Here is a 13,159-nt window from a genome sequence, read left to right as displayed (position 1 = left end):
ACTTCTCCTCTGTCCCATGAGAGTGCTCCGGAGATTTGAAAAAAAAAAAAAAAAAAAAAGGCTCGTCCAATGACTGCCGCCTAGCAGGAGAAGGTCCTGACGAGTTGCAACGGACAAAAAGAATCATCCAGCTCATCTGATCGTGAGAAGTTACAGAGAGAGAGAGAGAGAGAGAAAAGGGAGAGCTGCTTCCAGAAGGGATCCCGGAGAGACAAATCCCTGCCCCAGAGAGCTTACCTGCCAGGGTGTACAGCATTTTGCTACTAAGACAGCCAGGTTACATTTCTTGCTGTTGGACTTTATTTCCTGAACCGTTTGCTGCATCGGACCATTGGTATAGAGTGGTGGATTGAATTTGCTTGCCATCAGAGCCCAGTTAAGAATTTGGTTTTTTTTGAACACCAGCACGTGTTTGTGCCGTCAGGTGTTTCGCTGATTGTGACTGGACTGACGTGCAGAAGAGTCCCAGAGAAGCCAGAAAGCTCTAAGGGCTTTGCAAAACTGACTATTGCCCTCTGGGCAGGAAGGACCCAGGAGGCACGGGTACTGCTCCGGCCCATGACCCTCCCAGTGAGCCCCTTTGCCTGTGTCCAGATTGGGGCAGGGACTATACCTCTTTTCTTAATCCTCCTTCACAAATCCTCACTGCTTCTCTGATTCCCAGGATATAAACACCAGTGACGTTTGCTGGTCACTTCTAGCCAGAATGATGTAGGGAAACTTACAGCAATCAAACAGAAATTTCATTACATTGAAGTAAAGTAGAAATAAGGGGAAACAATCATTTAAATCCTGAATGAGGCTTTTGTTTTAAGAGAGAAACAGAGAATATGATGGCAGATAAGGGCCATAAGGCATATCCAATTTACTACCTGGTAATCAATTCATCTCTAGTTTTCCCTTCTTTACAATTAGGGATTCTCTGTCCTTCCTTCATGCTTTTTTTTAATTCTGTTAGTGATTTTGCCTTCCTCCCCCCCCCCTTTATGTTTAGGCTTCATATCTATTTTTTTAAATACACACTGGATTCCTAGGTTTTGTCACAGCTGGAAAACAATTATTACAACTGGAGAACCTAGAAACAAGCTTTCCTCAATCCCACACCATTAGACTATAATGAAAATATATTAGCGGGACAGGATGAAATCCTGTGCATCAGTAGGATCTAGATTCCCCACTGCCAGCTTACTCGTGAATCTGGGCGATCACCTCGCTACTCAAGCAAATGTTGGAGCCACCCTTCATTTCTAGGCTCTCATTACGAGGGTCATTTTCAAATGGTTTGCGTAGCGGTCATCTGAATGTGCACGAAGCCTTGACCAAGCGTGGCCCCTTGCAGGCCACTGAAGGACATTCTGTGCTTCCGCTCTCAGAATCTTCCAGCACGGGAAGATTCCTGGGAAGGTCCGTGAGGCGTGACCTTAGGAGTCTGGGGTTTCTTCCCTGCTATACATGGTGCTTCCCAGGAGGCACAAGGGAGAAGGGATTGGAGAGACTGAAGGAGCTGGAGGCATCCTCACCAAGGATTCCAAGAAGCTGGGTGCGGAAGCCAGGGAGCTGGAAAGTATCCTAGCCTGAGTACTTGGGTCATCTGCAACTCAGCCTACGAAGGGACTGATGGAGGAGCTGGGGAGTGCTTTCTGACAGCATTTGACTAAAAGCCAGCCAGCAGGACAAGGACTCTGAAGGCTAAGGTTTTTCTGTCCTGTCTGGGGAAGCCCATAGTTGGAGAAGGTTGTGAGGATGCAATAGGAACTATGAGTTGTGTATTTTTCTTCAGAGGGTCTGGAAGAGAATCTAGGACCCTGCCAGAGAGCTTATGAACTAATGTGAGTAAAATTCTTGAGTACTTGAACTGTTTTGGAGAATTATAAGTGCTTTTTTTTTCCTTGTTCTTGGACTGTATGCTGATTTTTGCTTCTGCCTTTCATCTGATTACAATTAATTTTTCCTTTGCTTTGGAATGATTCTGGTGTGGACCTGTGATGTTTCTTGGGCTTCCCAGCGTTTACTGGTCCCCAACTGGTTTGATCTGTTCCGGGGATGCAGCAAGTTTTATTCCTACCCTTGCAGCCACTAAAGTGATCCCCTATGAAAGGGGGGGTGAGGGGATGTTACATACAGTTACACCCCCTCTTTGGAGGGTTTACCAAGTATGTCCACTTATGCACATACATTTTAAAATAAAACAGTATGCATGCTCCTCAGAGTGTGTAAATGTATGTGTGTTACAACAGCCATTTACACTCATAAAACCAGGTTTCATGCTTGCAAAGGGCTTTGAAAATTACCCCAAAATATCCAACATTATTGCAACAATAGAATTCAACCTTTAAACACCTTGAAGTAATTCAGTGACTTAACTATTACAGCCCAAAGTGTAGGGCCCTCAAATGACATCAGCATCCCATTTTGGGTCTAAAAAGGATGGAAGCACCTGTGTACAATTCAAGTTAAATCCGTCTGCTTATTTTCCTTGGAACTCACAGTTAAGGCATTCCTAGTCTTTACCATTCTATTATCATTCTATATTGATTCCATAATGGTATTGAAAAAGGACAATTACCTAAAGCACAAGCCTCACCTTGGAGTACAAAGAACTACCCAATTTCTGGAGGCTGATGGATTAATAGGTTTATTAATGATATAGCACATGAAAAAAAACAACTCTCACTGTTCAGCCCTCTCCCCCTCCCCTTTGTCCCATTGTTCTAATTTTTCAGCATTTTTCTTCCTGCGTTCTGTTTACTTTAAGAAGAGTTAACAGTCATCGGAAGGACCTTTTTACTTGCTTCCAAAGATGTTCTTTCAGAAAGAATTCAGTGTGTTAGTATGTATAGCTCATAAAGCAGAAACCTGCTAAAGTGCATGTAAAAAGTTCCTTTGAACAGGTCAGGTCTACAAATATTTATGTAAGAGAGCCTCATTGTTTTAATGACAATGCGAAAGGGAACAGTTATTTTCTGGTACAGATAAAAATGCACAAACATCAAAAGGCTCATGCATTCCTTTCAATGAATAACTTTCTCCCTCTCGGAACACAGAAAATGCATCTTTACAAATGGATTGTTGAGCCAGGTAGTCATATAAAACACATTCATCATTACTCTGTAAATCTGGTTGGCTGCATGAATTCATGGGTTGATATTTTCATAACTAGCATTCTATCGGCATGCGTAACTATACTTTCATTTCAATAAGTAACACAAGTAGCATTCCAGTGTAATAAATTCATTTCTTTTAGACCTTAGTCAGTAGCGTCTACCCTGAGACTTACAGGAAATGAAGTCATTACCCAGTTGCAATCATGGATGTATTCCATTTTGTCACTTTATGCCTGGCTATACTTCAAGAATTTTAAGTAGCCTTTTAATGATTAACAATGATGATACAATTCCACTTTTTACTACTTTGGTTGAAGCGATATGATCAGGCTAAACTAATGTCATTGGGGTGGCAATATATTGTCATAGACAAGCCTACAATTTAATTCATCCAATTAATGAGGTGTAAATTGTATAATACTATGTTTCTGTGTATTTACTCCTTAACTCTCCATGTGCATACATAAATACAGCACTGCTTAATATTTTGAAACATAGTGTATTTCCCTTGAATTTAAAAATAAATACGATGCATTCTTTTGTCTTTTGCATGTCTCACATTCAGTATAGGACATAAAAAGAAACACTGTGATTCACTTCACAGTGTTAAATATCCTTGTGCAGAGTTCTCATCTTTGATTGTAATGAAATGTACAAAACCGATCAGCAGCCCAAGGAAAGAGGCATTACAACTGTGCAGGCACAAAGACTAACAGATAAAGTATGGCAAGTGAAAAAGTTCACACGAGAAACAATTGTGTCCCTGGAGAGGGCGGAACTAAAATCCACCCAGACCAGCCACTGTAGGGTCGTCCTTTACAGTGATAATCATTCGGGGATACGCAATCATAAGAATATAAGAATCGCCATAGTGGGTCAGAACAAGAGTCCATCAAGGCCAATATCCCAATATCCAGGTCAAACGTATCTTGCAGGATCCCAAATAGCAAATAGAGTCCATGCAGCTTATGCCCGGGGATAAGCAGCAGCTTTCCCTAATTAATGCAAATGTATGGTCTTCTCCTCGGGGAACGGTGCAAACTTTTTAAAACCCAGCTACGCTAATTACCTGCAGTCTTGCAGACCTTCCTGGTGTTTGCCTCAGTAATGAAAGCAAAGGCATGCACATACTTTTGCTGTCATTAATGCCCCTGACAAGTTATCCACATATAATTGCACCTGCTTTATCTATGGGTAATTTTTCTGTCAAAAGCAAGACACAAATATTTGTTTATACAAGACTATATACGTTGACCCATCTCCATCTCCATGCACCTGGGAATGCAGGTGATTTTGCCTGCAAAGAGAGCGGACAGTAATCAAACCCCCCCCCCCCCCTTTCCTCAGGTGAAACACTCTTTCACCCATGGCTTGAAATGTGTTCCAGGGCTTTCATTACTGCCCTCTCGGTGTATACCATTAAAATATGTATTTTATAGCATGTAACCTTGTGAAACAATAAATTCCATGTGTACATATATCTTATTTCAGCAGACACAGAAAGACAGATAATGCGTGATTGAGTGGTTGAATGAGGTCTGCATTTGCATGAATTAAAAATGACCTCATTTAAGAGGGGAATTTGTTTGTGTAAAGATACAAGTAAAGGGCAATAGAAAGTTGAACAATAGCAGATATGTGTTGGCCTTTAATAAAAGGCATGATAAGAATTGGAGATGCATGAAGCAGTTGGGATTATATATATATATTTTTTTTTTACCCCATCTGAATTGAGAATGGGGAATGTAGAAAGGTTTTGGTTTGGAGAAAGCCACAACTGGATAGGCTTTGAATCAACACAAATATGTCCAAGTCATCCACAGTGCTGCTCAGATCTATGATTTTGTCTGGTTTGGGTTTTTTCCACCCAGTTTAGATGTAAATATTTCAAGATTTGGACTTATTAAAGATAAATAATTGAAGATTCTCATAATTTTGGAATATTTCATGGGTCCATATCAGGGGCCTCACTGCCCTGTTTTACTACTTTGAACTCTGCTTATTTGAAGCTCTTGAATAACATGATTAATATCCATTTGCTAACTGTGGTGGACAGTCATAATCTTTTGCATGCATTACTCCTGTATTCCTAAATATGAATCAAAGCATATAAGTCTATATTTCCTGACACTCCCAAAAAAAAAATATCAGCATCAGATTTAAACCAAATCCAAAATTATTTAATTATCTGATTAGCGGACTGATCTATTAAGGATTTTCCCCCATTCTACATTTATGGAAAAAAAAAGCTTAGTCAATCAGGCCATAAATATGTAACAAAAATTTGAAAAGCCAAACTTGGATTCAAACTGTATTGGATTAGGGTTATTCACCCCTAGTAGTAATAATGATATCAACAATACCATGATATCATGATGAAAACAATACAATGTAGGATGGTGCCATCCTTGACATTCACTTATATTGAAGATCCCAGGTTGGGTCAGCTAGGCTATGGGAGATAGTGTTGACAGTCCCCAGGGGCACACAGTCACGGTCATTGTCTAAGGGTGTTATGGTTAATGGTGTTTGAGTGGATCCTTGGACACTATGGCAGCTGACCATGCCCACGGCGGGCAGTCCTGTGAGGGACCACAGTGTCAGGCTAAACTCCGGACACACAAACACAGATTTGAATCTTTTATTAAACAGTTTATGGAACCAGCAGAGGTGGCAGTAGTGAGTAGTGGTTGTAGAGTCCGGCTGAGCGCGTCTCTCACAGAACGCTGGAACAGCGGATCCTCTGTAGAGCAGTGCTGTTGTGGAAAGAGACTGAGAGTTATGAGCACACAATAAGATTAGCATTCAGAGTCCCAAATAGAATTAGGAGAGCTCCGAGACAGGGAGAGCAGGCCCTCGAGGAGCGAGTACCTGATCCCTTAGAGCAGAGAGACTCAGTGGCGTTGTACTCACTAGCAGTAGCAGAGATTCCACTAGACAAGAGGTCTGGCACCGGAGCAGAGAGCAGGCCCTCAAGGAGCGAGTACCTGATTCCGGCGAAGCAGTACTGTAGAGAGAGATGTTTTCTGTACTCACTGATGGTGACTGTAAGTTAGTTCTTCCAAGTAGAAGGGTAGAGGTTGCAGGCAGTGACACAGGGAACATGGGCCCTCGAGGAGCGAGTACCAGTTTCCTGATAGCACCTGAAAGAAGCAGAGAGGCCCCCGAGGAGCGGGTACCCCGTTAACGACCCCAAAGGGTAGTAAGAATTCCAGATAGAGCTGGAGTGGCAGAGTAGTTTAGGAACGGAGAGCGAATCCCATCCGTACAAATCCTGTTGCTAACTGAACGAGCTAGCAAATACTGTAGGCAGATATACCCTGGAATCGTGACGTCAGAACAGTGGGACGCCCCTGAGGTTCACGCCAACGTGAAGATAAAGATGAGGGCAGCGTGCGCGTGCCCTAGAGGTACCTTGAATGAGAATGGTGGGAGGCAGCAACAAAGCCGGTCTGGGGACGCCAGAGAGAACGGCAAGCAGATGCCGCCGCGGCCATCAGTCCAAGGTGAGCAGGAGGAGCCGCAAGTAGAGAGAGGTAGGCGGGGCGAAGCCATCGAAGACCGACGGACGCAACAAAGGGTGACACCTAGTGACTGGATTCACAGTCCATGACTGAAGGATTGGCAGGATCATCATTACAATGACAACCATCAATTTCCAATGTAATTTGGAAAGAAATATAAAATAGGGGCAAAAAAATCTCTAGGTAGAGACTCATGAAGCCAGATCTCAGCCCTGGTTCTGACTGAACTTGAAGGAGGAAACTGCTTGGTGAGAACAGTGCAGGATAATGTAGGTCCATGAAGGTTATAAAGGAATTTGGATTTGAAATTATATAGCAAAGACTGACAAGGATCCTAAGAGGGACTGAAATGACCAAAATGAAATTTTCTTCTACCTGAGTTCAATGTACAGATTTTCGAAATGAGATTGAATACGATAAAAGTAGTATGAATGTGCAGAAAGCGCATTTAATGATCAGTTTTTCATTTTTTGTGAGTCCAAGTGCACAAATTCAAGCTAATGAACAACTGTAATATAAAATTATGAAAAGTAGCTCTTCTGATATGAATACATAGATAATTTGTGTGCGATAAATGCTATGAAGATGCAATTTTTCAAAAAATGTAACTATGCTTCATAGAAGTATAGTTAAGTTTGATTTATTTATTTGATTTATACTGCAATAAGTCAGCAGAAAACTTGCACACATAATTTTTCTTCTGGGCTCATTTGCATAGGCTGAAATGTGAATTAGTATGAATATAGGAACATAAGAAAATGCCATACTGGGTCAGACCAAGAGCCCATCAAGCCCAGTATCCTGCTTCCAACAGTGGCCAATCCAGGCCATAAGAACCTGGCAAGTACCCAAACATTAAATAAATCTCAAGTTACTGTTGCTTATTAATTAATAGCAGTTTATGAATTTTTACTCTAGGACCTTAACCAAACCTTTTTAAAACCCAGTTACACTAACTGCTGTAACTAAATCTTCTGGCAATGAATTCCAGAGCTTAACTATGCGCTGAGTGAAAAAGAATTTTCTCTGATTTGTTTTAAAATTTACCAACTTCATGGAATGCCCCCTAGTCCTTCTATTATCTGAGAGAGTAAATAACCGATTTACATTAACTTGTTCAAGTCCTTTCATGATTTGTTAGACCTCTATCTTATCCTCCCTCAGTTGTCTCTTTTTCAAATTGAACAGCCCTAACCTCTTTAGTCTTTCCTCATAGGGCAGCCATTCCATGCTCCTTATCATTTTGGTTGTCCTTCTCTACACTTTCTCCAGTGCAGCTATATCCTTTTTAAGATGCAGCGACCAGAATTGTAGACAGTATTCAAGATACAGTCTCACCATGGAGCGATACAGAGTCATTATGACATCCATCGTTTTATTTGCCATTCCCTTCCTAATAATTTCTAATTTTTGATCACCAGAGCACACTGAGCTGATGATTTCAATGTATTATCCACTATGACGCCTAGATCTCATTCCTGGGTGGTAACTCCGAACCTAACAATAGGGCTGATACAGTAAAGTGCGCTCAGGCCGAGTGCACTGTTAGCCCCATTTGGATGCGTGTTTTCCACGTGCTATTTTTACCCCTTATACAGTAAGGGGTAATAGCGCGTGGAAAACGCGTGGCCAACCCCCCTGAAACTAATAGCAAATGCATGTTGATGAGCCTATTAGTTAGTCCCGCATGATACAGAAAGTAAAATGTGCAGCCAAGCCGCACATTTTAATTTCAGCAGGCACCAGGAAAGTGTACAGAAAAGCAGAAAAAACTGCTTTTCTGTACACCCTCCGACTTAATATCATGGCAATATTAAGTCGTAGGCCCCAAAGATAAAAAAAAAAAAAAAATCTTAAAAAAAAAAAAAAAAATTTCTGCCCATGGCTCGTGAGTTGGAAAATGGATGCTCAATTTTGCCTGCATCCATTTTCCGAACCCATGGCTGTCAGCGGGTTCAATAACCGATGCCGGTAAAATTAAGCGTAGGCTGTCAAACCCGCTGACAGCCGCCACTTCTGTCAATAATGAGGCTCTAGGGACGCGCTAGTGTCCCTAGTGCCTCCTTTTTACCGTGGGCCCTAATTTGCATGCCTTGGCTTAGCGAATCGCACGCCCAGGAGAGTGGCCTGGGCGCACGTTGGGAGAGCGGGTGCTCGCCAGCTCTCCCGCGAGGTTTACTGTATGAGCCCAATTGTGTAACTACAGCAAGGGTTATTTTTCCCTGTATGCATCACTTTGCACTTGTCCACATTAAATGTCATAGAAACATAGAAATGACAGCAGAAAAAGACCAAATGACCCATCCAGTCTGCCCAGCAAGTCCCCACACTTATTTTTTCATACTTATCTGTTTCACCGATCTCCAAGTTCAGGGCCCTTGTTGGTAACTGTTTGATTGAGAGAGTAATGTTAGAGGTACATGCAAGATGAAGCATAAGGCTTAATGGTTAAGGGGCAAAGCAGCAAAGGTAAACATTGGAACACTTCCATTTTCACCATGCTCCCTATCACTTGTCAAATGAATCTGTAGAAATCAGAGCTGAACTGGCAGAGCTGTTTGAAGAATCTGAGAAAGGACGTACATGCTCAAGTGAAGAAGAATGCCAACTTTTTCTTCAGACTTGCACAGTTAAAGGCCTTGATAAGAATTGAAATGACCCCTGGTTTAAAGGGCCAGCGCTCTAACCACTGAGCTTCAGAGCCTGATACTTAAAACATGGAATACGTCATGGATTTGTGTGTCATCCTTGCGCAGGGGCCATGCTAATCTTCCCTGTATCTTCCAATTTTAGTATATGTGCCTCCGTTTGGAAGCCCATTCTTCCAGTCTTGCAAGGTCTTCCTGCAATTTATCACAATCCGCTTGAGATTTAACTACTCTGCATAATTTTGTATCATCTGCAAATTTGATCACCTCACTATAGATCATTTTTAAATTTATTAAAAAGCACAGGTCCAAGTACAGATCTCTGAGGCACTCCACTGTTTACCCTTTTCCACTGTAATCCTATCTGTTTCCTGTCTTTTAACCAGCTTGCAATCCACAAAAGGACATCGCCTCCTAGCCCATGACTTTTTAGTTTTCTTAGAAGCCTCTCATTCGGGACTTTGTTGAATGCCTTCTGAAAATCCAAATACACCACATCTACCAGTTTACCTTTATCCACAAGCTTATTCACCCCTTCAAAAAAATGTAGAAGATTTGTGAGGCAAGACTTCCCTTGGGTAAATCCATGTTGGTTGTGTCCCCTCAAATCATGTCTATCTAAATGTTTTGTGATTTTATTCTTTACAACAGTTTCCACGATTTTTCCCAGCACTGAAGTCAAGCTCCCTGGTCTATAGTTTCCTGGATCACTCCTGGAGCCCTTTTTAAATATCGGGGTTACATTGGCCATCTTCCAATCTTCAGGTACAATGGATGATTTTAATGTAATGTAATTGAAATAGGTCTGAAATTTCATTTTTTGGTTCTTTCAGAAGCCTGGGGTTTATACCATCCATTCCAGGTGATTTACAACTCTTCAGTTTGTCAATCTGGCCTACAACATGTTCCAGGATCACCGTGATTTGGTTCAGTTCATCTGAAACATCACCCTTGAAAACTGTCTCCGGAATGGGTATCTCCCCAACATCCTCTTCAGTAAACATCATAGCAAAGAAATTGTTTAATCTTTCCACGATGGCCTTATCTTCCCTAAGTGCCCCTTTAACCCCTTGATCATCTAATGGTCCAACCGATTTTCTCGCAGTCTTTCTGCTTCGGATATATTTTAAAAAGCTTTTATTGTGATTTTTTGCCTATACAGCCAAGTTCTTTTCAAATTCTATCTTAGCCTGTCTTCTCAATGTCTTACATTTAACTTGCCAATCCTTATGCTTTATCCTATTTTCTTCTGATGGCTTTTTTTTCCAATTTTTGCATGAAAATCTTTTGGCTAAAATAGCCTCTTTCACCTCACTTTTTATCCATGCTCGCAATTGTATGACCTTCCTTCTACCTTTCTTATTGTGTGGAATACATCTGGACTGTGCTTCTAGGATGGTATTTTTTAACAGTGCCCATGCCTTTTACACCTTTTACCTTTGTAGCTGCACCTTTCAGTAAAGTTTCCCTTTTGAAAGTTTAGCGCTAGAGCCTTACTAATTAGAGTTACTAGAGTTACTTACTGTCCCCCTTCTAGTCATTAATTCAAATTTGATCATCTTATGATCACTATTGCAAAGTGGCCCCACCTCCATTACTTCTCACACCAAATCCTGTGCTCCGCTGAGAATTAGATCTAAAATTGCTCCCTCTCTCATCAGTTCCTGAACCAATTGCTCCATAGAACTGTCATTTATTCCATCCAGGAACTGTAGCATGTCCTGATGTTTCATTTACCCAGACAATATTGAGGTAATTGAAATCTCCCATTATTACTGCACTACCAATTTGGTTAGCTTCCCTAATTTCTCTTAGCATTTCACTGTCCGTCTCAACCTCTTGGCTAGGTGGATGGTAGTATACTCCTATCACTATACACTTCCTCAACACACAAGGGATTTCTACCCATAAATATTTGATTGTGCATTTAGTCTCACGCAGGATCTTTATCCTTTTGGACTCTATGCCATCCCGGACATAAAGTGCCACTCCACCACCAAGATGCTCTTTTCTGTCATTGTGATATAATTTGTACCCCGGCATAGCACTGGCCCATTGGTTATCCTCTTTCCACCATGTTTCTGAGATGCCGATTAAGCTATGTCATCATTCACTGCTATACATTAATTCTCCCATCTTACTTCTTAGACTTCTGGCATTAGCATACAAACATTTCAAAGTGTGTTTTTTTATTTGTATTAACATTCTGCTTTTCAGTTGACAGGGAAAAACTTGAATTTTTTAGCTCAGCTGAATTTTTAATTATAGGCACTTGGACTACTTTTCTTTTTATTGGAACCTCTCTGTTGGGATGCCCTAACTCTAATGCTTCATAATAATGCAAAATACGATGCACCTTAGTGCAATGTTCACTGTCAGAATCATCAATGCTACTGATTTACTGAAGAAGACATAATTAGCCTTACACCAAAAAAGAGAATATTCCAAATCTCTATCTTTGTGAAAAAATTATCTGATAATTTATTTAGGAAACAATATTGATAACTTTAGTAATTGTGTCTTCTTATTAAATTAGGTTTCTAATATAGAGATATTTGCTTCCTTATTATCATAAAATGCTTATTATTCTTGGACTTTGTTGGTCTTTCTTGCCAATATTGAATATAATATTTAGTAGGGATGGGTATTCATTTGAAACAAATGGGTTAAACATAATGAATATGCCCATATTTTTTTTTCATTCATGGCTCCTCCAAAATGAATGGAGGGGTTCCACAAATGAAATGAATACTCCTTATCCTATTTGTTAATGTTTCCAATTTGTTTCAATAGCTCATTGAATTCTATGGCTAGGCACTACTGATTAGAAAAACAGCTGGTAACTGTAGTAACCAGCTCTTGGCTTGTGACTTCATCACCTTTTCTGAGCCTTATCAGAGCCAAGGCAGGACAAGTTGACATGGAGACTAATCAGACGACAAATCATGGTGCAGCATCTTTTTAACTAACCTATAGCTGCTATCTGGATAAAGTAATGCTGATGGCCTCCCAATTTATTTATTTATTTATTATATTTTTATACCGTCATTCTGTTACCAATCACAACTGTTTATAGCAAGGATAAAACATGTTATAATATTGAAATCAATTTATGAACAATCATAATAGGTTACATTAAAATTATTGGAAACATAAGAACCTAAAGAATAAAATGAATGACTTGTTGAACATTTCTTAATTTAAAACTAATACAATATAAAGTAGCCTCCTTCATTTATTTTTCTATTAATTTTCTCTCCTTACATTGTCATATTTCCAATAGCTCTCTTAATTTGCATTAATGTTCTCATAGGCCTGTTGAACAGCCAGGTTTTCAGATTTTTCTTGACTCCCATAAAATATCTTTGCAGTCTTAACTCACATGGTAAGGAGTAAAATCTAAAATGTGCACACAGCAGTAGGGATGTGAATCGTTTTCCATATCGTCTTAACGATAGAAATCGTGTGGCAGGGCAAGAAAATCGTCTTAGGCACGATTTTTTAGTTAAAAAATCGTTAAAAATCGTTTTTTCCGATTAGTGCGCACTAACTCGAGGTAGTGCGCACTAACGGGAGTTAGTGCGCACTAACTGGGAGTTAGTGCGCACTAACTGAAAATGATACAATTTGACACTTTTCAGGTCAGTTAAGGTCAGTTTAGGAATGAATATGTATTCCTATTGGCTGCCCTCTTATTTATTCATGTTACCAAGTTTCCTACTGACAGTATATGGGGGATGGGAAATGGAAACAGTTGGTAGCTTGACAAAACAAGTAATGTGATCAGTCAATGTGACTAGAACTTGTGCCCTAACCCTGATACCAGGGGTATTGTGATCTTCCTGCACACAGTGCCCTATCCCTATTAATACCAGGAGTGTTG

General features: G+C 40.5%; 1 protein-coding gene and 1 non-coding gene across 3 annotated transcripts in view; both read right to left on the bottom strand.

Moving 5' to 3' along the window:
* LOC115094362 (gamma-aminobutyric acid receptor subunit beta-4) overlaps positions 1-13,159 on the bottom strand; it is a 403,751-nt gene that overhangs the window by 370,178 nt on the left and 20,414 nt on the right. The gene's annotated exons all lie outside the window — the stretch shown is intronic.
* LOC115094752 lies at positions 9,340-9,444 on the bottom strand. Its single transcript, XR_003857609.1, has one exon. It is a non-coding gene; the product is annotated as a U6 spliceosomal RNA (small nuclear RNA).

This window comes from Rhinatrema bivittatum, chromosome 6 (assembly GCF_901001135.1).
Source record: "Rhinatrema bivittatum chromosome 6, aRhiBiv1.1, whole genome shotgun sequence".
NCBI lineage: Eukaryota > Metazoa > Chordata > Amphibia > Gymnophiona > Rhinatrematidae > Rhinatrema > Rhinatrema bivittatum.
The sequence above is the reverse complement of the archived record's forward strand: the minus strand, read 5'-3'. Positions and strand labels throughout refer to the sequence as shown.